Genomic DNA, 26357 nt, shown 5'->3' with positions numbered 1-26357 from the left:
GAGGCCAGGAGTTCAAGACCAGCCTGGCTAACATGGTAAAACCCCCAATTCTACTAAAAAATACAAAAATTAGCTGAGTGTGTTGGCATGCACTTGTAATCCCAGCTACTCAAGAGGCTGAGATATGAAAATAGCTTGAACACGGGATGTGGAGGTTGCAGTGAGCCTAGATGGTGCCACTGCACCCCAGCCTAAGTGACAGAGCTGGACACTGTCTCAAAAAACAATAATAATAGTAATAATAATAATAATGACATTATATGTTAACTAAAAAGAAAGATTATAAAACAATCTGAACAGTATGTTACAGTATATTCCCTTTGGGGAAGGTATCATAAAAATGTAAATAAGCAACATTATGAAAATCAAGATCTTTGTCACCCTGTTAACGTTTTGATGTGGCGTCTAAAGTTTGTACAGTGAATATGTGCTATCTAAAATAAGAAAACAAAGTTTTAAATTACTACTTTTAAATTTCAAGCAATTAAATATTCCTCAGTATTAATTATCAGCAGAACTATTGGGGGAAAAAAGAAGGAAGGGAGAAAAGAATTAACATGAATTGTTTTTGCATATCATTTTTTATTCAATTTTGTTTAAATGTAGGATCAACTTAAATTGTTCCCTTTTGGTAGATATAGAAGATATTAGAATGTATATTTTTTACTGAAAAAACACGGGGAGATGCCTTGCTTTTTCTCTGAATTCTTTATCGTTAAAACCCTATGATTAAGATTGCTGCTTCTGTTTACCAAACTGAATGAATTCTAAAGTTATTTTTTTTCAAGGTGAAGGTGTTAATTTGCATTACCTCTGATTACTCATTCAAAAGAGTGAGCCAGGTTGCATCTGCTATATATTATGCAGTGAACTGTTGATTATCTGTGGAGACAAGGACAGTATAAATAATAAAAATCCATAGAGAATGCCCAAACTTCATTTTAGCCAGAAGTGTCAACAGTTTGCCAGAGTTGTTAGCAAGGAACAAAGCTGATTTGAGTTTTATCTCCTAACTCCCTTCCATATGCTTGAGGATTATGCTAATAAGTTAAATGACCAGCAGCAGAGGCACCCCTGGGTAATTCCTAGTCAGGAGAATTGGTTTCTGATTAATCAAGATTTGGCTATGTTGAAGCACGGACATACAACTGTCTCCCAATAAATAGCCTAAACATTCTTTAAATATTCATTGTCTAAAAAATTTCCCTTACTTTAACAACATGTTTACCAGAGTTTATTTTGCCTATGAAGCACAAACACTGTCACACCCCATTTCTGCCCTACCTGAACTGTTCATACACAGAATGAATGGTGAACCCATTTCTCTTTGTCATACTATCCTACCAAGATATCAAATTTAAATTTCTAAATATGTGTTATTTATGAAAATGGCAATTCCATATATCAGATCAATCTATTTTGGCAATATGTGATTAACCTAAAATTCCATAGCCTAAAATTATGACGGTTCTGAAACTTGGAAGGAAAATGCATCCTTCTGTAACCTTTCTTTCATCAGTAAAACCTACAAAAATGCTACACTCCCACATATTTACACACATACATAAACCCTAGCAATGCCCATAATCTAATTTAACAGATGCCTTTGCCACTCCATATGTCCACATATCTCATTTGAAATTTGAAACTAAGAAAGTGAAGATAGGGCTTTTCGGACCTTATGAGAAATATCGTTTCTCTAAAACTGCTTTTCTTCAGTGAAGTATCATAAATTGACCAAGAGGGATGTTAACTGCATTAACTTTTTAAGATTCTTTCAAGCCTCTGTCTTTTGTGAAATAACTATAAATTTAGGTTGGTGGTTCAAATGGCTTTTCCCCTCACAACAAATATGAATAAGATAAATCGTAGTAAAACTCTTTTATGCTTTATTGAATAACAGCCAGTAATAAGACAAGCTCAGACAGCAGACTCTAATATCAGATGCATGGCATAGCTTTAAATATCTTCTATTGCACTGGATAGCAGATTAAAATCGGTCCCTTTACTAGGAGATTCAAATTGCCTCTTCTAGACTTTTCGACAAGAACTTTTTGGTCTTTCCTTTTGCAAAGTGATAAGACTTTCTCTGCCTACTTTGTATACGATTCATGTTTTCCTCTGAGAAAACTTTCCATTTTCACCACAACCTAAGAAAATATTAGCTATTTTCTGAAAAGAAGCTGATTCATGATTTGCTAGCTTTCAACAATATAACTATCTCTTTATTGTGAATTTTGCAAGTCACTGTCACTGAGTTAAAAGACAAACCCAAGTTATCATCCTTAGTGACTCTATTGTTTTAAGTTCAGGAAAACTTCTCAAATTCATAGCAGGAGAAGGAATTAACAAGTTTGCAAAAGTAAATCTTTTTTGGCCTATATGTTTGCTCTCTGACACAGGTTTTTTTGCTTTAAATAATTGGGCGTTTTCCCCAGAGTCTGAAGGGATAGTGGCTTTCTTCTGTGTATATGATTGTTTCAAATTCAACCTCATATTCACATCTTCAGTGTCTTCCCTCAGAAGGCACAAGATAGGAGAACCCACACACTAAAACATTACGTAAGATTTCTAACATTCACTTCCAGATCTGAAGGTAATTTTTCCCCACATTTTATTACATTTATAAAAAATGTCAAATTCCTACCTAGAAACAATCCAATTAGACTTACTGCCATTTGCCATAAATTCAGTTTAAACATTTCTTGATCTTTCAAGACCTCAAAATGTTCCTGTTATTTTTCAAAACTAAACATTTCAAGAAGTGGAGTAAAAAAAAAAATACCATCCACCTAAATATGAACGAAGGTGCTATATATAGACCACATATTCATCAGGCATTCAATAATCGCTTACTTTAAGTAAAACAAATTCTAGTGGTAATGATAGGGAAAATTATGCCTTCTATGATAAAAATATGATGCCATTTTATGACGCAAATTTTTCCAGAATTGGCAATGTTCTTTTTTCACTTTTATTTTTTAACACTTCCCTTACTCTTCTACCTCATTTCAACTTGTTGGCAGTAGTCTTGGACAGTGAAAGGTTTAACTCCAAAGGGAACACATATACCTACGCCAGAATCAACCTGAACTTAGTGCTAAGCTAAGGATTGATTCTCTGTCTCACACACAGGCATTCCTTTTTTACCTTGTTCCAAAAATTAACTTCCGATTGCTTTTTCTCCATCATGTGAAAGAGGGGCCAGGATGGAGAACTATGTTGATTCGCCTAACAACCAACATTTGTGAAGTCATTAACAATGAGGGCACCGCAATGTTAGGCAGTTTAAAAACAAAAAGAAGGCCGGGCGCGGTGGCTCGAGCCTGTAATCCCAGCTACTCGGGAGGCTGAGGCAGGAGAATTGCCTGAACCCAGGAGGCGGAGATTGCGGTGAGCCGAGATCGCGCCATTGCACTCCAGCCTGGGTAACAAGAGCGAAACTCCGTCTCAAAAAAAAAAAAAAAAAAAAAAGAAAACAAACTGAAAATCTGGTATTTGTGCGTCTCATACTGATTTTTATGAAGAAGTTAAGAATTATCATTTTAAAGAATGAATGAATCAAATGCGTTTTGTGAGTTTTTCTAAAAAGTCTATTTATGCAACTAAACATTACCTTAGGTTAAACATCTACTGCTTCTCTAGCTGTTATGTAAAGCTAAACTCATTTATATTGCATAGTCTTATTTAAAACCAAAGCATTAAACTAAACTGTTCTTTATCTGCTGTTTTTAAAAAATCAAAAAATGTCCAGAGTAAAGAGAATTTCATAGACTATAAGAAATATTTCCCTTTAAAGGCTGTGTCATAGAGGCAGAGAAATGGTCTGCTAACTTCGTTTGCATTCACCATTTGGAAAATGCAAACCAAGTAGAATCTGGTTTTCCTTTAACAGCCAAACTTTGAAGCCTGAGCTATCTAAATAACGACATTCTGCTTTGCTTTACATGCAAGACTGACTGAAACACCTTAAGAATTTATCTTTCTTCTTTCCTCCACAAGTAATCTTCTCAAAAGAAAAATCCAAAGAATTTTCTCTGCTGCCCTTTCAATCTTACGTGCTTGACAACCTGGCTTCCACCCCTACCACTCTCTTCAACTCCCCTCATTAATGTTACCAGGGGCCACCTAATTGCTAAACCTTGTGAAGACCTTTCAGTCCTCATCCTACTTCCATATGCAGACCCTTTTCCCTATCACTCATCCCTCAAGATACAGAAGGATGACCTCTCCCATGAAGCCTTACCAACCCACATCCCAGCTGGTGGGTGATCTTAGGCATCTCATCCACCATTCTCCAGGAGCACCTTTACATGTTCTATGAGAGCACTTACTATGCAGAAAGGTACCCATTTGTTTGTCTCCCTCCCTGTGAGCAATCCAAGTGCAGAGAGTTTTAATCTTATTTATCTTTCTACCCACATTGTCTAACCAGTGTCTAGACCTGGCTGGCAAATGATGCCATTTTTTCAATTTCAGAAAGTAATACAGAAAACCCTGGCAGCACTGCATAGTAGTTATTCTTCATGGCATTAAGACAGAGTTTTGCCTAATTTCTTTCGAGGCACACTTCAGCAAAGTTTTCCTGCATGCATTCCTCATCCCAAGCAAAAAGGATTCTATTTCAAAACACTGTGTCTTTTGTCATCAAACATCCCAACGCTTCTTTTGTACCTTAAATGGAATCTGAGCAGAAGTAGGGTGTGTGGTAGCAAGGGGAGATGGAGGGTGGCAGAAACTTAAAAAAATTCTGAAATAAATCCATGTTTCCTGCCTCTTTCCCCTTCTCTGTGCATTTTCTTCTCTTTCAGAAGCACCGACACCTCCTCCTAGCCATCTAATCAAGACAAATCTTTCATGTGGTAATTAAAATACAGCTCATCTTCAGAGGGAACAGCAAAACAAAGGCTGAAACAATTAGCTGACTGTGCCAAACAGCATGGTTCGCCTCCTCCGGCCCACACCTCTCCCTCTCATCCCTATTCTTTCAATTGCTTGCTTTTAAGTACTGTTTTTTTCACAGGAAGAAAAAATTCCATTCCTGCCGAAAGGTAAGAAACTGAATGGATACTTAGACTAGGAAATAGTTTAATTGAATCTCATATGAAATATCTTAGGACTGTTTAAGACAAACGTTGTGTTCCCGCTCAACCGGAATTGAATTAGGTAAGAAAGGGAGCCAGAGATACTTGCTGATCTGTTACCATCAGGTTAGAACAGAATATTGCATTAGCATGCAAAAGGACACAGGCCAGCAATACAGGGAAAGACAAGTTTTCCCAGAATGAAGACTGCAGAGTAGAGAGGTAAATTGTACTAGTAATAATTCAGAAGGTAGAAAAATGAACTTGCACCTCATAAGGCTGTGTGTGCCTTGATTACGTTAGCACTACTTGCGATATTAAACAGTATATTCATTTTTATTGTATTAGTTTTTTAATAGTCTGTAAAAGCCCGGTGTTTTATTTAGCTCTCTGAGCCACCTGTCTTTTCTACAACATCCCCTACCAGCACATTCAAGCATTAGCGTTCAGGATTTCTAAAATCTTTTAACCATTGATGGCTGCCAGCAGTCAAATTAAATTCAAAGGGTTTAGTATAGCTTCAGGTTTTAGCTATATAATTTACTAAGAATGCCCAAAGCACTTGCAATCTAATTTGCAGTTCAGCAATGAATACTATTTCCTAACGAAATCTGCCTGAAATTTCCTTTTAAGGCTCCAGAAAAAAATACACTTGTGACACCTGTGTGTCTTCCTTCTGGCACTGACTCAAAAAAAAAAAAAGAAAGAAATCCAAAAAAGGATGATATACCTTATGCAAGGTGTAAAATAAAAGGAACCAAGAGAATGAATTTGTTTTTATTGCTAGGTAATGTGGGCCAGTGGATTTATTACATGCTTCCTTTTTAAATTTAGGTTATTATTCTATTTCTTCTATGTCCAATATTAGTCCTGTATTTGTTATGACTTCACTAACAATCATCATAGGCTTAACCAAAATCTTGGATTTCTGAAAAATTACTAAATAAGAACCGCTATAGGAAACCCCAGATTTGATCATTTCCATATCCTTATGGAAGTAAACTTAGTCTATTTTCTGTAAGAAACAAGTGTGTCAGTTCCTAATCCTACTGTCAATTTCATTTCTATTTCTTAGTCCCAAAGGGCCATTGCTTACAGTGTCCTTATAGAAGGACATTTTACCCTTATAGATGGGAAATAAGGCCAAAAGTGACTGTTAAAAGTCTACAACTTAAGGAGGCTGAGGCAGGAGAATTGCCTGAACCTAGGAGGCGGAGATTGCGGTGAGCCGAGATCGCGCCATTGCACTCCAGCCTGGGTAACAAGAGCAAAACTCCATTTCAAAAAAAAAAAAAAAAAGTCTACAGCTTATTGTTTGTCTTATAAAAAAGATTTCCCTCTTTTACCTAGATTACTTTTACTTAGATTAAATAAGGCATGAGGAATGCTTGAAAACTGTTTTGAGAATCTTCTGTGAAAGCTGAAAACATAAAATGTAATCTTTTACTTTTAGATTTCATCTTCTCTCTTCCTGACATAGGAATTCTGATCCCTAGCCATAAGGGCAAAATGGTGAAGGGCAATACAGCTACCAATTGCCAGGTAAAATCTGAACTCTTATGAGCTTTCCTTACCACAGAGATGGTACTCACCACTAAGGAGGCCATAGAAATCAAATCATCTGGCTGAATTAATTTAATTAATAAAAGGCATAATTCGGAAGCTCATTAGAGAAGTCGGAGATGCTAGCTATACCCACACAGAGTTAATCACTCACCATCAAGCCAACTAAATGTAACTCTAGAAATCAAAGCATTAAAGTATAAATTGGAAAGAGCCAAGTTCCTAATGACACTAATGATCTAAATCTGGTTGTTGATCTTGCTTCTTTCATTTCCCACTCAATAAGCCCCTTTGTACCTTATAATAAACTCTATACTAGAAAATGCTAATGGAGCAGCATTTTTAATATTTTTAAAGCCTACCAAAATATCAGCCCTTGAAGGAAAAACTGAGTCATTCCCAAGAAAAAGGGAGCAGAAAGCTCCATCTGTCTCAGTGCCTGCTCCCCCAGGTCGCCTTCTATTCCCAAACCCTCTCCTCATGCAGCGGGCTTTCAAGGATGCTTCAGATATCCAGAAGTATGGCGGAAAATGAAACAAAAGTGAGTGCCACAATATTTTGATTTGTTTCTATCCCAGTGGAAGAATAGATGTAACTAACAATTCTGTAGAAATAAAAACGAATCTGCTTTTCAAACATCACCTATCTCTTCACTCCCAACTGAACCACTCTCCACCCATTTCCACTTATAACAAGCAACCATATTTGTTTGTAGAGCAACAGACAGAAAATTAATGTAGTCAGCCATTCACTTTCCAATTAATTTAGTGAAGCAGCAACCGAATAATCCAATTCTATCAAGTCAGAACATGAAAATGTCAGCTGCATAACACTTAGTAGAAATCAGAGGAGGAGGAAGAGAAGTAACTAGCATCTCTAAATACCTTCTATGGCAGGCATTTTGCTAGGCACCCACTCTTTTACTTTCATCCTTACAAGACCCTCACAAGGATGGAATTATTATTTCTATTTTACATAAACTCTCTTTACATAGAAAATTTAAATGACTTCCCAAAGATCACAGAACAAGTATGTAGCAACGCTGGGATGGAATCCAATGTCTCTATGACTCCTTATGTTAAAGTGAAAATGAATAAATGATAAAAATTATGACACTTTATGATAATTAAAGATTATATGAGGGTCTATCCTTGCTAGTTTTAATAATTCTGTTTATTTTTGTTTCAACTTCTCTTTGCCATTATCTTATGGTTATCTAAGATATAGTCATTTACTTCAGAAACAATTCCTTCCCCTTGCTTCGTCTTCATCCTTTCCTTCCTTCACTATCAGATTTATATCTCCCAAAGATTCAGGCAGATAAGATGACAAAGACTATGATTTAATGGGAATTAATGAATTGTGTTTAATTCAAAATTGATTCTGAATACAGATTGTTCACATTTTATAGATACTTCTTATATGCACTTCTGATTGGAATAACTTTACAGAGGATTAAGGTCCAATAAAATCCCACACGATGTACAGTGTATGTGTCAGACATCTAAAAATTCTTGAGAAAGCAATTACACTGAGTGCTATCTAATAATAAACCAAATGGACAGCTATGATACAAACTGCATTTCCTTACAACTCTACCCCCACCTGACTCTGCATTTCAATCTTTGCTAACTCTCTGCAAAAGAACAGATGTTCTGCTTTGGGTTGAGAAATCAACAGTTACCATTCATATGTTCCAGAAATTCAAGGGCCTAGTGCTGCTGTTTTAAGGATGCTAATTAATTCTAACCCTTATGCTCCAACGTTCTTGTGGTTTCAATCACTTGCAATCTCACAGGACCTCAGTCCCCACTATCTCCTTTGAAAGTCTATGGGGAAAAGCAACTAGGAGGTATATACTTCACTAACCTAGGGGGAGAAAAGAATTACTCTAGTATGCTCTAATTTTGTTTATTTATTTTATCATTATCATTGCTGTCCTCTTTATTTTATTGATTTGAACAGATAGGCACAGTCCAGCTGACAAATATAATTGAAACAATGCCTAGAGATGCCTTTTGGTCATATTTTTTCATTTGTTTACCATTCCAACACAGACTAATTTTGGACGCAGGATGGAAAGAGCTATTTCTGAATTCATTCCTGTTTTTGTTTGTGTGTGTGTTTGTGTTTGGATCTAGTGTTGATTGTGCATAATGCTCAGCTAGGAGCATGTTAAAAATGCAGGTTTCTGGGCTCAAAGCCTACAGATTAGTAGATCTGGGAAGGTATTGGTATATCTCAGTTTTTTAATAAACACCTTCTTCTTAAGCAGATAGTCCAAGGACCTCAGGAAATGCATGCATGCTCTTTAGCACAGATGTTAACAATCTGAATAACCTTTGCCCAAGATGAGATAGCTCGAGCAGAAATGGTCCTGTAGGTCAAGTATGGTGTAAAGACCTCATTTCATTTATATTAATAAACACTGCTCTGCTCCCCAGCCAGACAGATATCTTTCACACCAGGGTTTCCATGGTCACCTGAAGTTTACATAGCCTGGGGTGATGACAATCACTGGGACAGGGCCCAGGGATTTGCTTGTTTAACAAGAACCCCAGGTGACTCTTATGCATTTACCTAGGGGAAAAAAATAATTTAAAATGTGCTGACTTTGTATATTTCTCATAGTATTATATTGCTTCCCTACCTGTAGCATTGATTTGAACAGGTAGGCACAGCTCAGCTAACAAATATAATTTGATATAATTGAAATAGCAGTTTGATAAGCTGTTAGGTACCACCAAAGCAGGTATATACCCAGTGAAAGAATATCAGCTGGAGAGTCAGCCAGACCTGGGCTGGAATCCAAATTTTTTCATCTGTAATTGTCTGATTTGACTAAGTTTCTTAACCTTAAGGAAGTCTCCTTTTTTTTAATTAATTAATTTATTTATTTTACTTTTCATGCAAGCTATAGCTGGCATTTCCCCCCATGTTATCCCTCCCCACCTTCCCCTCCCTCCCCTCCTCCCCCCGCTGTCTCTCCCCTACCTCCCACCAACTGTCCCCAGTGTGTGATCCTCCTCTCCCTGAGTCCACGTGTTCTTATTGTTCAACACCCACCTATGAGTGAGAACATTGGGTGTTTGATTTTCTGTTCTTGTGTCAGCTTGCTGAGAATGATGGTTTCCAGATTCATCCAAGTCCCTACAAAGGACGACGAAGTCTCTTAATCTCTCTGAGCTTTATTTCTCTCAACTTTAAATTTGGAGTAATAGTATTACCCTTCAAAATATTGTGAGATGTCCACAACTAACATCTTACTGAACAGGGAAAGGTTGATAACTTTTCCTCTAAGAACTGGAACAAGACAAGGATTTCCACTTTCTCGTGACTTTCTTATTCAACATAATACTGGAAGTCCTAGCCAGAGCAATTAGAAAAAGGAAGAAATAAAGAGCATCAAATTGGAAAGAAGAAAGTCAAATTATCTCTGTTTACAGATGACATAATGGTATACATAGAAAAACTGTACAAAAAAATGCTTAGAACTGATCAACCAATTTTGTAAAGTTGCAGGATACAAAATTAATATACAAAAACCAGTAACATTTTTACACACTGCTATAAAATAGCCAAAAAGAAATCAAGAAGGTATTTTTACACACTGCTATAAAATAGCCAAAAAGAAATCAATTATGTTTACAATAGATACAGAAAAAAGTTACTGCTGAATAAATTTAACCAAAGAGGTGAAAGACCTCTACAAGCAAAATTATAAAACACTGATAGAAGAAATTAAAGAGGATACAAACAAACAAAAAAAATCCATTGGTTGGAAAAATTAACATTGCTAAAATAATAATACTACCGAAAGCAATCTACAGATTCAATGTAACCCCTATCAAAATACCAATGGCATTCTTCACAGAAATATGTTTTAAAATTCAAAAAATTGCATAGAACCATGAAAGGCCTCAGATAACCAGAGCAATCCTGAGAACAAAGAACAGAGCTGGAGGTATCATACCACCAGATCTCAAATTGTGTAACAAAGCTGTAGTAACCAAAACAGCACCTTACTGGCATAAAAACAGACATATAAACCAATGGAACTCAATAGGGAACCCAGAAATTAATCCAAATATCTATAGACAATTGATTTTTGACAAAGGTGCCAGGAATATTCATTTGGGAAAGAACCATCTCTCTTCAATAAATGATGCTGAGAATACTCCATCTGCAGATGAATGAAAATAGACTGCTCTCTCTCTCACCTTATACAAAAATCAACTCAAAATGGATCAATGACCTAAATGTAAGACCTGAAATGATGAAAGCACCAGAAGAAGAAAAAGGGGAAATGCTTCAGAACATTGATCTGAGAAAAGATTATATGACCAAGACCTCAAAAGCATAGTCAACAAAAGCAAAAATAAACAAATGGTATTATATTTAAACTAAAAACCTTCTGCACAGCAAAAGAAACAATTAACATGATGAAAAGACAGCCTAACAGAATGGAAGATGACATTTGCAAACTACTCTTCAACAGGAATTAATATCTAGAATATACAAGGAACTGAAACATCTCAACAGCAAAATGTTTAAACATCTGATTTAAAAATGGGAAAATGATCTGAATGGAAATTTTTAAAAGGAAGATATACAAATGGCCAACAAATATATGAAAAAAAGGTTCAACATCACTAATCATCAGAGAACTTCAAATCAAAACCACAATAAGGTGTCATTCCACTCTAATCAGGATGACTATTATCGAAATGAAAAACAATAAATACAAGTAAGGATATGGAGAAAAGGAAACCCTTATACACTGTTGATAGGAATTCAAACTAGTACAGTCCCTATGTGAAACAGTATAGGGGTCTCTCAGAAAACTACAAATAGAACTACCATATGATCCAGCAATCTTACTACTGGGCATTTATCTAAAGGAAAGAAAATAAGTATTTTCAGAGAGATATCTGTACCCCCAGGTTTATTTCAGCATTATTTACAATAGTCAACATATAGTGTCCTACAACAGATGAATAGATTAAAAAATGTGGTACATATTCACCATGGAATACTATTTAGCCATAAAAGAAACATAATCCTGTCATTTGTGACAACATGGATGGAACTAGAGGACATCATGTTAAGTGAAATAAGTCAGGCACAGAAAGTTAGACACCACATGTTCTCACTCACGTTGAACCTTCAAAAAGTTGATTTCATCGAAGTAAAAAGTAGAAGAGAGGAAAACTTGGGGAAAGTAAAAGGAAGAAGTCCACAGGGAGAGATTTGTTAAAGGATACAAAATTACAGCTGGATGGGAGGAATAATTTTCAGTGTTCTACATCACTGAGCACTGACTTGAGTTAACCAAAAATATAGTTTCAAATAGCTCAAAGGAGGATATTAAATATTCCCAACATAAAGAAATGATAAATGAGATGATGGGTATGCTAATCATCCTAATCTATCATGATATATTGTATGTACTGAAACATAACTATGTATCCCATGAATATGTACAATTATTATTTGCCAACTTAAAAACTAAAATTAAAAAGAACACTTAACATAAAAAAGTTGTAAGAATTAAATATGACAATATATGTCAAAATATGTTGCTTGGAGTACGGATGTGAAAACAATAGGAGTGAGGGGCTTCCTGTTTGTGTTTTGCCCACTGTCCAAGGAACAGAGACTGTGACCTCTTCCACCAACTCTTTACATCAGTTGATATGCAATGCTCTTTTGGATTTTTGCAGAAGGAGAATAAGGAATATTCATGTTTTTGCTTTAGAAAACTATGAGAGAGGTTTAGGAAAGAGGAGGGAAAACTTAAGAAAATAGGTGTTATGGACTGAATGTTTGTGTCCTCCCAAATTCCTGTGATGAAATCCTAACCCTCAGTAATGGTTTTTGGAGGTGGGGCCTGGAAAGTAATTAAGTCATGAGAGGAGCCCTCACAAATGGTACGAGTGCCCTTATAAGAAGAACTCAGAGAAAAATGCACACCCTTTCTGTCATGTGAGCATCTCATAAGTCGGCTGTCTGCAGCCTGGAAGAAGGCCCTCACCAGAACCCTGCCATGCTGCCACACCAATCTTGGACTTCCAACCCGCAGAACTGTGAGAGAGAAATGTTTGTTGTTTAAGCTACCCAGACTGCGATAATTTGTCATAGCAGTCCTGTATTAGTCCATTTTCACACTGCTTTGAAGAACTGCCTGAGACTGGGTAATTTATAAAGGAAAGAGGCTTAATCAACTCACAGTTCTGCATGGCTGGGGAGGCCTCAGGAAACTTACAATCATGGCAGAAGGTGAAGGGGAAGCAAGGTACTTTTTTCACAAGGCAGTAGGAAGGAGAATGAACACAGGAGGAACTGCCAGACACTTAGAAAACCATCAGATCTCATGAGAAGTCACTCCCTATCATGAGAACAGCAGGGGAAAACTGCCCCCATGATTCAATTACCTCCCCCTGGTCTTTCCCTTGACACGTGGGGATTATGGAGATTATAATTCAAGATGAGATTTTGGGTGGGGATACACCCAAATCATATCAAGCCCCAGATGACTAAGACAAGAGGATATAATGGGACCCATCTCTTCCCTGCCACTTGAACTCATATTGTATCCCAAAAACAGGGAGGAATTAGGGCCAGAGTCTGCAGGATCTGTTTTCTAAAGAGACTGCTTGAGACTATATACCCCAGTAGTGGTTTTAGGGCCCAAGTAAGAAAGTGAGGCAAAGAAATGGGGAGAGAGCCACTCTCTGTTTCTGTGTGGAACCTATCATCAATGAGAAATCTAAAAATGGGCATCACTGGAAGAATCAAAAGATGGAATTTCAAATAAATACCAGTGGCCTCACGGTACCACCATTATAAATGGCAATGGAAAGACACTCAAGTCGCATTGGGGGCTGGGAGAAAAGGAGGTCACCACAGAAAGGAAGGAACGTAGTCTAATGCTACTTAATCTTTAAAGCTGAAAATTGAGTTGTCAGTACATGCCAGGCGTCATTGGGAACCCTCACACCTGCAGAGGTCTTTGCAGGAAAGCTCAATACCTTGCAGGAGCAGATCAGGAACGGGGCAGGGTCTCAGTTCTCAATTTCACCATGCCTTGCTTTGCATCCACCAGTGGACGAGTATTCATAGTAACAATTTTCATTATAAATGCCTGTTATTGGTCCCAGGAAAAACCAACCAAGCAAGAACAAAGAAAAATAAATGCTTTTTCTTTGCCAGAATGGCATCTCACAATAGAAGCTCAAATGGTGGTAACTATCATTTCTACATGGGCTCAGTTGTCGCTGACCTCAAGTGAACTATTTTAACTTATATATGATACAGTCTCCTCATCTGTGAAATAGCCTAGTTGACAGAGGCTTTCAAGGTTTGATACATGAAGATCAAAATAGCTCCAGATGATATAGAAAGATGATACAAAACAGTCAAGAAATTAAGAGTTTGGTCTGTTTCTTAGGGTCAAATAGTGCAACCATCTGTGAATTATATTGTATTCAGACGGATGGCAGTAAGAGTACAGAAACCTGGGTTGCTCTGTCAATAACAAGCTGAATGACCTTGAGTAAGTCCTTTAAACTCTATGAGTCTCTCTCTTTCTTCCTCTGTAAAGGGAAGAAGTGGGTAAAGTCTATTTCATTCCTAAGGTTTCAGGTAGAAGACATCAGGTCTTGAGAAGAGCAACTAAAAATATGATCCCCTTGTGATGCCAAGGGAGTTACATCACCCGGTACTTACGAGAATCCAAATGTTGACTGAGATCTTCTGTAAGCAAAAAGAAACACTGAAAAGCCTTGTCAGGCATTTTGTAGTCATTTGGTAACACAGATTTGAATGTGTCTATCTTGAGCATACCCAGATGTTTATACCATGTTTAATGTTTCACTTAATGAGATGCAGTGAGGTCCCTTTCAGTCATTAGAGCCACAGTGAAGAGTAGAGAAACAGGACAGCTTGTCTTGACAGAGTGAACAACACACTGTTGTCACCAGCTTGTTGATGACATTGATCATTTGAGTTCAGCCCACTGTGTTCATTTATTTGATCATCAACAAATATTTACTGTGCAACTTTCCCAAGCCGGAGACTGCACAAAGACTTAGGAAATTCCAAGGTGTCATTCCTGCCTTCTCTGAATGTGAAATCTAATTTGAAAAGATAAGTATCCAAGCAATTGCAAAACAAGATATTATATGACGTATCACATAACTTGAGGCACTAAGTGCCATTAATCCTGTGGATTTTAAATTTATTCAAGGTCTTTTTTCAGCAGGGTAAGATACTAATTCTAGATGGGGTTCTCCAAGGTTTTTCCAGTGAAAGTGGAATTTGATTGGCATATAATGGATGAATATATAGGAAGGAACGAACTGGAGGGGGTTTACTCTAGGGAGGAAAATTAGCACAAACAAAGGCACTAAGTTGAGAAATCTCAGAGCAATTAGAATAGAGCAGATGATATCTTATACCGTTGCTTAATGTGTCAATAACCTGCAGGTCCCTACACAGTAGTTCTATACCTTATGAAGCGGATCCCATCAAACCTATTCTTATAGACAGCTCCTTAACCCAAAGTGCTTGTTTCTTTAACCAGAATTACTCAGTTCATTATATTCAGTGGTGAGCTGCTGGACCACAGTTTAGAGGTCTATAGATCCAGTCTTTCTACTAACATGGAAAAACAAAATAGGCCTTCCCATTTATGCTTACATCTAATGAGAATGGAAGAGTGTGGGCCTCCCACTCCTCTCTTAGCGTTCGGTATGTCTTATGCCTTTGGCTAACCCAGTAGTTTTAATCCACAGTAAAGCCACTGGGACAGTCAGAAACATGAGTGGCAAAGAGCCAAATCATTGGACTTCCCAGTGGAAGACATGCTTCATAATACCCCAGACATATCTGGATTTAACAGTATATCATTGCTCCACTGAGCATGTTATTAATCTTGTTAGCCATTAGCCATAGGTGGTATCATATCCCTGCAACAAACTTCCTTTGCAAATCAAAACCCAAAGTCTGACATCACCAGCATCTGGAGTTGGGAAATAAACTCAGGACTAACACCAAGAGAAGACATAAACTTTGGAATAAGCAAATATGCTCCAAAAAAGAGATACTTTATACTACACATCTCGTAATAATTTCTCTCACACCTGAGTTAAATTCATCCCATTTAATGTGTTAGCCTAAAATAATTCTCATGATTGTATATAGTTTTAAGTAGTTTGAGTGTTTTTAAATCTCATGAAGAGATTTTTACAAATAACTTATCTTCTTTACAAGGTTTCTATTTCAATTACCTTCTGTAACACAGCAGTTCTATTGTTTTAAAGTTTGGTGTTTGTTCCTTCACCTCACACATTCCACCCTTTGACAAGTTCCTCTCAACTGGCAGTTTCTATTTATATTTCAACATATTAGTTTAACAAATTTAAATAAAATTCTCTGCTTGTATCATTAATTAGCATTTGGCAATGGGCCTGATTAAATGCCCTTCGAAGCAAAATGATTTAAGTATCAAAAAGGTTATTTTTATCATCTATTAAAAATGGCTGTTAGAGAACTATTACCACCACCTTCCCAGCCTCTGAACAGAGTCTAGTATAGTTCTTAATGCACCTCTCCAGGTTGTATTGAGTAACTGTCAGTCAGCTTGGTCATTTTTTCTAACAAATGAGGAAAGCTTGTCTGAATGACAGGAGTTGAAATGCTTAAAAACGTTTTAAGCTTAAATGAGTAAAATGATTTCTCTAGTTCAGGCTGGAACTTCAAGAAACAAGGTTTTCTCTTCATTGCTGATATTTTCTTCTTGATATTGATATTTTATTGATTGATATTGACTTCTTATTGAAGGTTTTCTCTGTGCCTGGGATTTATTTAACCAGCAGAACTCATAACCTCTAGTCTTCTGAGAAGCTGGATGTACTTTATCAAACACCCTGACGGAATGTGAACTGCACTGGACATAAGAAACCTTGGCTTTATAGCCACTGACTCTCATTCATAGGTCTCACTTATTCACCACTGTGTTTCTAGCAACGAATATAGTGTCTGGGGAAAAAATGCTCACTAAATATGTGTTATATAATGAAGTGAAGTAGATCCACTAAGAGCATATCTCTAAAAAGAGAGGATGGTTTAAAAATAAGACAGATTGCCATATATTTTCTACTTGTTTGTGATTCCACTTAAATATGAGATATAGCTAAAGAAGTGAATGATTTGGAGGGACAATATTCGGAGCAAGCAACACAGTAAGCCTTGGAAAATCTGCCACCGCCACCGTATATTGCCCCTGCTTATGAAATGATCTAGGTGAGAAAAAATAAGGAACAGAAGAAAGGGAGAAAGTATGCGAGGGAAAAAGAAAAAGAAGAACATAAGAAAATGTTATATCTAAGTATTATCAATTGAGTTGACTATCAGATTTTTAAGATTTTCTACAAATTAATATACCCTGTATGAAATAAATTAAAATATCCATTTGCTGTGACTTTTCCATATATAGTGTTTTGTGTCTTTCTGACTCATCAGGAAAATTAGAAACAATGTTCCATGATGAGTAATGCTTTAGTCACTAAAATAAAGATTTGAATGTTACAAATGGGGAATTTTATTGAATAGAGACTTTTCTGGGATTTTTTTGGCATATGAGTAAATATTTATTGAGGAAGAGATTTAAGACATAAAGACTCCAGAGGACTTCCAATCTGGTATCTTCAATAACAATCTTAGGAGGAAAAAAGGAAAACTATGGAAATAAAGAGGAATCTGTGTTTCAAGAAAACCTTCCAGAAAGAAAGAGAAACAGGGTAAGAGGGAGAAACAATGAATCGTAATGAATTTAACACCTGAAAATAACCTTGAATTCAAGGGAGGAAAATATTCACAGCAATGTAATCCACCACTACTTTCAGTCATATGTACAGTGTTATTCAATTTTAGCAACAAAAAATGCAAATATTGAAGGAAATGAAAATAGAGCTGAACTATAATATTAATAAACTATTTATCAGTCAAACATTCATAATAAGCTGACTACTTTTCAAATATAACACAACTCAGATGAATTTTAGATCATGTATGTAAAAGAGGCTTGGAATAATACTCTGAATATCAATGCTAGTTTTTGAAAACACAGACAATACACCACTTAGCACACTGAGTTCCCTTTATCTTGGGAAATGTTCATTTCATTGGTTGCATGTTCTTAAATTTTTCCCCTTTGTTTCCTTAGTGCTACTAAAAAGTAAACAGCCCAGAAAAAAATTACTGCCCTTCTCCACGGCACCCGGAAGGTAAACGTATCAGGTGAGTAGATTAACTTGTGTAAGTTTGCTTTGTGAGAGAAGAGAGGACAGGGAAGGAATCTTTGGTACAGGTCTTCCATGTGCCAAATGCTATACTAAGGATATTTTGAATCCTCTTTAAATCCTACCACGACCTTGGAAATTAGTATTAATAGAAATATTATTTCTATTTGAGAGATAAAAGAATTGAGAATCAGAGAGATTTACCAGTTTTCACAAAGCTAACAGTGTGCACAAGTAGGATCTGAACACAGGTCCATTGAGCTAAAAATTGCTGTGCTTACCCCCACCACTAGACCATGCAACATTCTTTATAAGAGAAAGGTTCGATAAAACCACCATGCATTTATTCTGGGCTACAAATATGCACTGTTTGAGATGACTTGTTATGCCTAAGTGAATAAATGCTGCCAGTGATTACAGCTTGGTTGCTTCTGTAATCTGTACTCTGAAAGTAATATTCATACATCTGTCATGACCTTTGTGAGTACTTTTTAGATAGCTCTCCTGTGAAGCTAACATTGCCTGTTTTGTAGATTCTACATTTGTTGACTGGTCTGGTGTTGAATTATCTCCAACACCGCCACCACCACCAACAACAACAGATTGTGTCTTGTTATTCTCTGCAGCCACTAACACAGTGCCTTGCATATAACGGGTAGTATATGATTGCTGAATCAAACTGAAATATATTGAACTGAATTGAATTAACTTGAATTATGAGACCAGGTAGCACTATTTTTTATTTAAATAACTATTGAGCACTGTGTGCCAGGTGATGCTGTATTTCCTAGTACAATCCATGCTATTTGCTTTTCCTCCGACATTTTTAAAATAGAAAACAAGAACTCATTGTTTGTCATTTTACTATGGACCCTCATAACATGAGATAGAATGGTATTTAATATTTTTTTAACTTTGCTATTTAGAGCTACAAGTCAGTATTGTAGACAAGTCTACCTTCTGTATTACTTTTTCCCCCATTGGGAAACTGGAAATATGAACATTTTATCCTAGAATCTTTTCAATTACGAAAATTTAATTCTTCAGTTATGTGGGGCATTGCAGGCTTGGAGGAAGAGTGGGGAATCTGAAACAATATCAAGATGCTCTGTGATTTACTCCCTATCATGATCGGACTTCCTCTGCACTTGTGTTAGAGTTCTGAGAACCACAGTCCCTGAGTGATTTAATCTGCCCATGTCTGATTCTTCTAACTCCTTTTCCATGTGACCCCAACAATGTGGCATTCTGGTAGTTAAGACACGTGAATCCTCAGGGATGTAATTAAGGAGGCACTGGGATGCTTTCATCAAAGAACAGTTTATCCGCTGCAGCTCTACTGCTGTTGTGCAGGTTAACTACTTGGCAGTCCGTTCATGTCCTGGAGTCAATCTGTGTTTAAAGGATGGAGGTGAGTAGGCAGGACAGGGCAGTTTATCTTTGCTGCCTTCTCATTTATTATCACACTGCTTCCTCACATGGCACTACCTCAGCTGATCAAAATCAGGGATCGCAAATCACCAGAGTTATTGGGATGAAAGGCAAAATACATTCTTTGTTCACTCTACATAAGAGTATTTAAAATAATCATGGCAATAAATCTGATGGAAATACGCAAACATAGAAGTGGCTTATTCTGGAGCAAAAATTACTTTCTTCTTTTGCTAGCTTCCCATGACAGTTACAGACGTCTTTCCAATATATGAATATTCTCAGTCATCAGATTGGCTTGGAAAATTGTGTCAGTCCACACACTCTGCCTTCAGCCAACAAATCTGCTCTTTATTTCAAACAGGGAATGGTCGGTTATCAGCAGGAGAAGTTCAGCTCTATTCCACTTCCTGACATAAGGCCATAACCCTTTGAAAGACTTCAGTATAAAGATGGTCTACTAAAATAGCATTGATTTAAATCATGCTTTCTTTCTGTCCCTCCTAAAAGTCAATACAATCAAAATTTATTGGATGTCCATCATGCTCCAATAAGGTCAGAGTGAGAGGCCAGAAAAAGTATGAAAGAGACAGAGGCAAGTAAGAAGGGCAGATAGACTAGAGAAAATGCAACTCTGAAAGAAATCTTAAAAATCTGGTATTTTTTTTTAAATACCAAAAATCAAACCACAGAAATCAAACAGGTACAAAAAAATGAAAGCAGAATTTTTTCATCCATTGAGAAGATACAACAACTCAATCAACAAAATGTGACACCCTGGGACCCTTAACACAAAAAACCTGAAGCAAAAACCTATGCCAGGAAGACAGATGGAATTCATCACTCCATTGCAATATCCTGAAATACAGGGCTTTACAAACGATCCCTCTGAACTATGGGAGTAACATCATTTAACACAGTCATTAAATGTGAGAGCCATGACATGTATAACAACCATGTGAAGGTGACAGCAGTCTGCTGAAAAATACTCAGGACATCTCAAACTTTACGAGCAGACTCAACAAAGAAAACTGTACAAGGCTCCCACATACTGTGAAAAGCTGCCTTTCTATCTAAAGCTATTCAGAAGAGACTATAAGCCCCAACTTAGCATCATTCAATAACCACATGATCAGGAATGATTCAGTGGAGAATGACAATCTATGTGCCAAGAGATTGAACATAGGCTCCACTAAATAGTAGAGGCAGTGGGGTCCAGAAGGCACTGGGAGAGGTTTACATGATCAGTCCATTTTGAGAACAAGATATGGCTTTCTTAGGAGCCTCCAACACAGAGTATTTTTGCTGCAATGAAATGTTATCTTGGAACAAGCCATTCTAGCACACAACAGCATGAACTAACAAAGCCTGGAGTCCAGTGGAGGCCACCTCCTCACCCTGTTATATTATCTGCCGCTGGTGTTGCTATGACAACTTTTCAAAGTAGCCTTATTGGGGACCAGAGTAAAAAACGCTACAGGCACAGATTATGTCTACAGGACATGAAAGAGATGGTCAATGCGGTGGAGGGTAAATGGTCAAGACAGCTCTTAAACATTATTTAGAAACCTTCCACCCCCAATTTAAAAAATTGTCTGAAATCTTCACTTACATTGTCATGAAAGTATATAAAAGTTTCTTTATAAACCTAATATGATAATTACATAGGGCCCCGAAAGGTTGCCCCTTCTGATTCCTATGATCAAAATGTAATTTTTCTTTGTCCCAGTGCAAGTGTCCCACATTGCAAGAGACTTTTATAACCCACTTGATATTCAAGCCCCATGAGAGAGGATGTTTGATACAGAGAACCAAGTGGAAAAATGAGATCAGAAAGCTTACATACCACAGTGGCATGTAACACATATTCCATGGTCAAGGACAAGCAGTGCAAATAATAAGACGGATGATAAAGAACTCTTCCTCGTTTCCCAATTTTATCAAGAAAAAAATTACTTCCCTTAGTAATTATTTATTTTCCCGTTTCCACATGTGGTTCTCATGATAATTGCTGACTTTGTGAAATGTTAGAACACTGACACTTATGTAAAGCAAAGTGGCTTTTGACATTTATGAAGTGCTGATTCTCTATAAATATAGAAAAGGGGTAATCATCACAAGAACTACTCAATGGAATAGATCAATAGTGAAGACAAACACTCTTCTTTCATTGAAATTCAGAAGGCAAAAAACGTCCATTTTTTATGTCTTTGATAAACTAGCACATTCTGTGACTCGCCAAATAAGATTTAAGATCACAGTTATGACACAGACACAGGGAAATTTTAGGAAGAAAGGAATCATAGGTCAACTTGGCCTATTTCCTTTCCTCGTATAGATCTATATATAGATATTCATGTGCGATCACCTTTGGAGACAGCTAGCGGTGGGTATACTGTCACTCACCTTATGATCCCTTGTAAAAAAAATTATCAGTTGTGGGTAGCTCGTAACACAGCATAAGCAGTGATATCTATCACAAAATTGCTGGGAAAGCAGATAAGCTTTGAAGAGTGATTTGGTGAATGTTAAGTATAAATTGTGCTTCCATTTTCAGTGACATTTCTCTTCCTCACAACCACAGACCAGTGCTAGAGAAGGTGCAATGGCAGTCAGTTCCTCTGTGGAAGCCCAGGCCAGAAGCTTCTCAAATAGCTGAAGTTGGGCATTTGCGCATATTTGCCAATTCACCCCTTGTTAGGCTTGCCTGTGATATGTGTGGAGGCCAAGTAGCCATAGGCCAGAAAGCAGCTGCCAAACAAGCAGAGGCTGTGGCCATCTCAGGAACTCGACTTGAATGCTGGGTTAATTTTAGTTTTACACAGCGTCAACATGGCTCTTCAGTCCTTCTCCCTCACCACTTTCATCGTATTTTAATATCTTAAAAGGGTCAGGGATTTGATTGCTCTCAAGGAGGTTCCAATTCCCATGTGTGTGATATAGGCCTCTGGAAACATGTCAGGTTGCATGTTTCATTTATTGAATAAGTATTTATGGAGCACCTACTCTGCATATATATGTGAGAGTGTGTGGTTCAGTGGCCAAAAGTGTGGGCCCTGGAATCAGGCTGCCTGATTCAAACCCTGACTCTGCCATTTGCCGGCTGAGTTAGCCTTGGACTTGGACAAATGAATAATTAAAAATCCTGTCCATCAATCTCCTCACTTATAAAACTGAGATAACAGTAGCACCCACTTCTTATAAATCCTATGCGGATTAAGGAGTTAACACAGGAGATGCACCTCAACAGTGCCTGGTGTACACTGGCCTTGATAAGTATCAGCTATGTCTTCCCTGGCACGGGCTGGTGTCCACTAATAAATAGGGTGAATTAGCAACTTATCGTTTCATATCCCTTATCCGGCCTGTTCTACTTGATCCACATCTCCAAAGAAATAAATTGAGTAGAGCATTCTTCTATTTATTATTTTTCCATTTAGCCTAAGGTATACAACCAAGGACACAATAAACTGTTCATTGTGCCTCAGTCTTTCCAAGCTGTTTACCATAATTAACTTTAGGGTCCAATAGGACAAATGATTTTTAAAGATAGTTTGTTCTACTTTCAACAAGGAAAATTCTAACCTTCCAATGTGTAATCCTGTTCTTCATAATAAGGATACCAAACCTTTATTGAGTATTTACTGTATGCTAGGCATTATGTTAAGCACTTAGAAACTTTCTCTCTTAATCCTTAGAAAAATCTTATGAAGTGGGTGTTAGTTGCCCCTGTTTATAGATGAGGAAAGTGAAACTGATAAGGACTACTATCCTGACTAATTTCACACATGTAATAGAGTAACACCAGCTACTATAACAGCAAACCCCAAATCTCAGTGGCTTATCAAAGTAAAACTTTCTTGCTCCTGTCCCAGCCTGATGCAGGACAGTAAGAGCGGGAGGGTGAGTGAGCTGTGCTACCTGAAGTCATTCAAGGACGCAGACTCCTTCTGTCTTCTGGGTCCATTTTCAAGTTCACTCCAGTCTTCTCCCTTCAGCCAGCTGAGTGAGGATTACATATGCAAAGGTATTTTTCTGGCCCAGGCCCGATGGTGGCATACACTGTTCCTTTGCTCGTTTTAGTAGCCAGAATGTAATCACATGACCCAAACTGCAAGGCAGATGTGGAATCGTGGTCCTCCTAGGTGTTCATATGTGCAGTCTCCAAGCTATACTACTAGAAAACAGCAGAGCCAAGACCTGAACCAGATCCACCAGGCTCCAAAGCCCTTCCTGGTACCCACCACACTATTCATATCTGCATTAGCCTTTCAGATTTCCCTGCATTGCTCTGCCATCTGACTTCTCAACAGATTGTAAGGTGAACTCACTCTATCTAAAGTTGTACTTGTGAAATTTAAAAAACAAGTTTTATATATACCTAGTTGTATATAACTATTTTCTTGACATGGCTTATTGTATCTCATCTAGAAAATAGTTAAGAACACCGTATAACTTGTACTGACCCACCTCCATCTCTCACCAGCCTTTGACTTATGCACAGGGACCATCTCTGACTGAAACAGTACAACCTCCAAAGAGATTCCGTATTACTCTCTTCAGAGCTCATATCAAATACTGCTACTATACTAAATGTAAATTTGTGACACATGACACTCCAATTATTTGTATGATTTCTGTTTAGTCATCTTCATGCACATATTAATTGGATTTTTTGCCTTGAACTAAGCAAATAAAAAGATATGGATGACCCATCTTATCAATAAGTGATAAATGTTATGAGAATCCTTTAAGAACAGTGTTCACAGTCCAATGGGTTGATGCTACACTGAAAAAAAAAACTGATGACAGACATCGTAAAGATTATTCTAATCAATGCAGGCCTACAAAATGATTAAACATTAGGAAAAGCTTGGGCCAGTACACACTAGTGCCATCGATGTCTGGCAAACATCCTAAATATGATGGATGAATCTAACTGAATGATTAATTCTGCTACTTGAACAACACACTATGGGAGACCAATCTGGGAAACCCATCAATCCCTAATAATAAAAGCCATTTTATGCTCAACAATTGGAAAAACTTATTTATGTCATATTTCCATTTACCAAGTACTTTCCACTATCTACCTTCTTCACACAGGGAGTTCATTTCTCCCATCTCTTTGAAGTTTGACATAGCCATGTGACTTGCTCTGGTTTAGAAAGTGTGACTGGAAATGACAATTGTCATGTCCAGGCAAAATCTTTAAGAGCAAGTAAACAATTTGCCACAAGCCCATTTTCCTGCTCTGGTGGATTAAATATGGCTTTAAATTCTCTATCACTTCAGAGTCAAGAAGTAGACTCTGTTTCCCCTCCTTTTGCCTCTGAGTTGGCATTCTGACTTGCTTTTTCCTCAAGAAGTCTCAAAACTTCACCTCTTACTCTTTCTTCGTACTCCATGTACACAAGCCCAGGCTAATCTCCTTGACGATGACAGACCAGATGGTTTGAGAGATCCAGCCATCCCAGCTGTCCCAGCAATCTCAGCTGAGCCCAGACACATGAGTGAAGCCAGCCAGCACCAGCCAGTCTCCAGCCAATTCACCAACTGACTGTAGCTGCATGAGCTCCAGGAAAGAATGGCAGAACTGCCCAGCAAAGACCAACCCAAGCTGCAAAATAGTAAGCAAATAAATGGTTGTTTTTGTAAATCACTAAGTTTTAGAGTTATTTGTTACATAACAACAGGTAACAGATATCAGCCCAGGGAACTGTAAATGGAGCTTCAGCAACCTGAATTTTCAAGTGAGGATGACACACCAGAGTCCTTCAGTCCATTATGATTGTGTAGTAAGAGTAAGAAAGAATCCTGTGTCATCCAGGCACACTGGCTCATGCCTGTAGTCCTAGCACTTTGGAAGGTTGAGGTGGGGGGATCACGAAACCCATCTCTACTAAAAATACAAAATAAGTAGCTGGGTGCCTGTAATCCCAGCTACTTAGGAGATTGAGGCAAGAGAATTGCTTGAACCCTGGAGGCAGAGGTTCCAGTGAGCTGAGATCATGCCACTGCACTCCAACCTGTGTGACAGACCATCAGAGCAAGACTCCATCTCAAAAAAAAAAAAAAAAAAAAAAAAAAGGAAGGAAGAACCCTAGGTCATTTAAGCCACTGAGATTTTGAAGTTGTTTTCTACTGTGGTAACCTAGCCATAACCTAGCCATTCCTTACTGATTCAGAAATTGATACTAACAAGTGGAATTCTGCTCTACCAGAAGAAAAATAAAATGTGAGGTCAGGCAGTGGACAGAAAGGAAACCACAATCAGAAGCTACAACGATGACAATATCTATTACATAGTGATACAATATGTGGTAAAATGATTACCTGTGAAAACTCAGAAGGCAGAAAATGTGCCTAATGGATATGTACCTCTAAGGAAGAGGAAAGTGCATGTGAAGCAATCCCATAGCCACCTAATGAGGGACATAGCATGAGTAAGAAACACCCCAATTTTAAGACACTGAAATGTTTGCAGTTGATCATTATCAAAGCATGTCCTGATAATGCAATCCATGAGCCATGACTAACATTAAAATAGTGTCTGTCTGTACCAAAGGGGAGGAGATACCAACTCACTGCTTTACTGCAGCCTAAGGAGAAATGTTCACCAACAAAGTGAACATAAGGAATATTAAACCAAACGCAAAGCTTTTGGTTCTGGGATGCTGGGAAATGAAAACAGCAGCCAAACCTTCAAAACCTCCTGACTTTCTTGAGCAAAATCACACATAGCCTGTGGAACACAGGGCAGCAAATAGGGAAAAGCCCAGTAAAAGAGTGGGAAAGAGTTTGTTTGGGATTTTCTTTCCTTTTAATACCCTTAAGCCCTGTGCACTGGGATATCTTTGTTGTAAGTGACAACACTGGAGAAAACATAACTCCAAAAAACCCAGCTGTTCTGTAATTCTTTTATAGTGTGTAAGACTGGTACAATCAAATACATAGACATTATGCAGAATGTGAC

General features: G+C 37.5%; 2 long non-coding RNA genes across 2 annotated transcripts in view; one reads left to right on the top strand and one right to left on the bottom strand.

Moving 5' to 3' along the window:
• The window catches only part of LOC118152199 (uncharacterized), a 129266-nt gene extending 126038 nt beyond the window's left edge, over window positions 1–3228 (bottom strand). The window contains exons 1-2 of the long non-coding RNA XR_013533375.1: window positions 3151–3228; window positions 812–882 (exon numbers count right to left, since the gene is read on the bottom strand). This is a non-coding gene — a long non-coding RNA (uncharacterized LOC118152199). The remainder of the gene's footprint in view (window positions 1–811; window positions 883–3150) is intronic.
• An 89-nt stretch (window positions 3229–3317) lies between these two features.
• LOC118152198 (uncharacterized) lies at window positions 3318–25040 on the top strand. Its single transcript, XR_004740640.3, has 5 exons — window positions 3318–3574; window positions 4812–5051; window positions 17875–17948; window positions 23257–23408; window positions 24799–25040. It is a non-coding gene; the product is annotated as an uncharacterized LOC118152198 (long non-coding RNA).
• Window positions 25041–26357: the final 1317 nt, after the last annotated feature.

Source organism: Callithrix jacchus, chromosome 3, assembly GCF_049354715.1.
Source record: "Callithrix jacchus isolate 240 chromosome 3, calJac240_pri, whole genome shotgun sequence".
NCBI lineage: Eukaryota > Metazoa > Chordata > Mammalia > Primates > Cebidae > Callithrix > Callithrix jacchus.
The sequence above is the reverse complement of the archived record's forward strand: the minus strand, read 5'-3'. Positions and strand labels throughout refer to the sequence as shown.